Below are 3,565 nucleotides of genomic sequence, written 5' to 3'. Positions count from 1 at the left end.
CGTGATGAAAGGGCCTCCAACAGCCTCTCTAGTTTATTTATTTCTTAGAAACCTTGGGTGTCTCAGTCTTTCAGTCTTAATGATTGAGACAGAATTTTAAAAGACAGATCCAGACATGCTGCTATTTCTCAAGGTCACTGTCTTCTGATAAACTTTGAACCTTGAAACATTTCTCCTCTGTTGTCATCATGGTGGGGAATGGGGTTGTTTAACAGCCTTTTATGGGAAAACAGTGCAGGACTTTTTCTTTTCTTTTCTATATTAGGAGTACCTTCCCCTGATCAGAGATGCGATACCGAATCTCAAGCAATCTGAAGCTAAAACCAAGACAGGGAATGAATTCCTTAGAAGAGCAAATAAGAGAAGGGGAAGTCTTTATCCCTTCTTTGGTCCAACTAAGCTCTTATAAGGATTGGAGAAGAACATGGAGAATTACAGGATTTAGGACTGGAATCTTTTGAGGCCATCTGGTGATTTCTTCCTTGGTTTACATGCACCGTCTTCTAATCTCTAGCAAATAGTCTGGCTGAGTCCTCTCGGCTAGAAGATCCTCCCTAGTAGAGAGGCCCCTGCCTGGGGCTACCTTTTCCAATAATGATGACACTATGATTACTGTGGGTTGCATAGAAGTTAAAGGCAAGGTTCTGCAGGAGGACTGCCTGTACTCAAACACCAGTCTCACCCTGGCTTCCTCAGACAGCCCTGTAGATTCCTTCTCCAACCGAACCCATCCTGCTGTGTTCCTGGGGAGTGGCTGAATCCCAAGGACTGCTGATGAATTGTGCCAATGGGCTCTCCTGCCCTCCCACTCCCAGCTTTGGCCAATAGGGGGCCCCAGAGGGGAGGGAAAAACAGGAGGGAAGTGGGCATCAAGTTACTTACTCCCAGGCCCCTTTCCAGCAGGTTGCTGTGGCAACAAGGTCTCAGTTTATGTCCAGTGGAACTGAGTTCTCCCTCTGGGTTCAGGCTTAGGGTGGATAATGGTGCCCCACTGTTAGTCTGTGGGGTCTGCGCCATCCCTGAGAGTTTCCCTACATCCTTCCCACACCCTTCTAAATAGTCCGTTTGTTAAACTTTGCACAACTGACTTAATTTGAATATGCTGCTTTTTTCTAGCTGGGACCTTGACGGACATAATCACTCACTATCTGTGTAACATTGGGCAAATTCTATATCCTCTCTTGGACTCAGTTTTCTCCTCTGTAAAATGGGGTTAATAATAATACTATATTCTGTAGAAGGTCATCTAAGAATGAAACAAGGTAATATATATTAAGGGGCTTTGAAACACAGTAAGAACTCAGTAAATGCTAGAGTAATATGACAACCACCATGAAGTCCCAGCCTAAACACAACCTTAATTCAACTGTGGTAAGTCACTTCTCGTAGCTTGGGTTAGACGTTAAGTCAACAATCAATAAAGCAAAAAAGAAAAAATAGCTCGGAGCAAAAGTTAACTTTGAACATCCCTAAGTCACCTATCAGAGTCCAGTACAGTTAACTTGTTTGTAGTCAGTCCTGCAAAATACTTTTTTATCCTAAGTTGGAGAACCTATGAGTGAGACTTAAAAAAGGTATATCTAAATGCAAATGTCAGAGCATCCTACACTTTCTCTTTTTTCCATAACCATGGAATCCCTAGGGAAGACTGAGAGATGCTGGAAAATTCAAAAGTGTTCCTGCTGGCTTGTAGGGTCAACCTTGTTCTGACCTCACATCAGGGTTTTACCGACTTGATGCTGGCTGGGAGACTTGCAGTTTGTTGTGAAGATAGGAGTTAATGGGGTCATGCTTAAGGTGGCTTGAGGGAAGGCTAGCTTTTCAAGTGGGCTCAAGTGAGAAATTAGATGGGGTGCATGCTGCTGCTCCCACATGGCTAGGACAACCCTCTATCAAGCACGCAGGAGGTGCCAGGCTCAGAGCTAAGCATTTCCTACACATTATCCCATTTAACCTCACGACAGTCATGAGGTGGTATCACTAGGTTCTCCGGTTTTTAGTTGAGGATGCTGAGCATCTAAAGTGCCCAGTCTAGGAATATACAGTCCAATTCATGCCAGGGGCCATATTTAATGCAGGTCTCCCTAACCCAGAGCTGAGTTCTGATCCAGCTCCGAGGCAGTGCGGGAGCATGCCTCACCCTCACTGAGAAGAAAACTCCATGTTTTATAGCTTCTCATGTTAGTGTGTGTCCACAAGAACACACACGGATTTACCTGGATACAGTTTTAAATTTCCTGTGCTTGAAGAGAGGAAGGTCAGCCTGGTATCTTCCTTTGTCTTTCCAAAGGCTAAACACACCAATTTGCTTCAACGACTCCTCTGGGCCGTGTTTCTGGACCCCTTTCCATCTTGTTGAACCATCTCTGGTCCAAATGCAGATGCTGGCTGCACAACAGGAGAAATCACCTGAGGAAACTTAAAAAACAAAACAAAAACAAAAACAAAACCTGAGTCAGAGCCCCTCTCCATACGGATGGAACCCAAATCTCCGGAAGGTAGCCTGAGCATTATTGTTTGTAAAAAGCCCTCTCAGGATATTATAATGGACAGCCAGTGTTGAAAAGCACTGCTCCCATTTGCTTAAAAAATAGAGAATTAGTGGGAAAGTGGGCAGGGCGCTCCAGTGTGAGGAAAGAGAATCAGTTCCTTCTAGCTAATGATTATTACACAGAATGATCTGTGGCATATTCCACATGATTTAATAGGCCTTATCTCCAAGGGCAGCTGAATGCAAGTATCTCTCAAGTGTAGAATGGGATGTAAAGGTTCCCAAACAGCCATTTTTAGGGAAGGTGGCAAGACGGACTGACTGCTCCCATCCAATCTGGTCGTGCTTGTTGACTCACCTGAAGTCTCTCAGATCCTGAACACTTAAAATATAATTAAGACCATTCTTCAATTGGATAGTTTAAAAAGTGAAATCAGCTCCATCCCCTTTTCTCTCTGTCCTTTCACTTATTCCGGGTTCCTGTACCGCCAGGTACCTTGCTCTTGGCAGTGAGGTCTCCTGAATGGTCCTGCTCAGCCCTCCACACCTGTGTGCAGGTATTGAGGGACAAAGATGGGGGAGTCCGTTCCTGCTCGTGTTAAGGGGCTGGAGTGGTAGTGCTACTGGGACCATTAAGGTCTAGAGAGATGCCCACGGCTTTGTTCTCCAGCTGCTGCCTCAGCAGAAAGAGAAGTAAAATCCCTAACTTGTAAAGAGAAAAATGATATGGTCCGTGTTCTGCACCTGGCAACTTCGCATACAAAGTCACACATCCACTCTTGACAGGACTGAAGGGAAAGGGGTTTCAAGCATCACAGCAAGGCTTGGGGAGATAGTTTGTCATCTACAAATTATTATTGTTAAAATCATAACTAAATTTCAGAAGAAGAAAATGCACAATTGGAGGTGTTACAACGGGTCCTGGGGTAGATAAGATATCGGTCTGGTTAATCTAATGGGGCAGACAGGAGGCAGGGGATGGCGGGGAGCGGAGAGATGGAGGAAGGCCTGGATAAAAGATGTCTGGACTCAGATTTTGGGAAGGCAGATGGAAGGAAGAGGTGAGCAGATTTT

Source organism: Vicugna pacos, chromosome 10 (assembly GCF_048564905.1).
Source record: "Vicugna pacos chromosome 10, VicPac4, whole genome shotgun sequence".
NCBI classification, from domain to species: domain Eukaryota; kingdom Metazoa; phylum Chordata; class Mammalia; order Artiodactyla; family Camelidae; genus Vicugna; species Vicugna pacos.
This window is presented reverse-complemented; position numbering follows the sequence as displayed.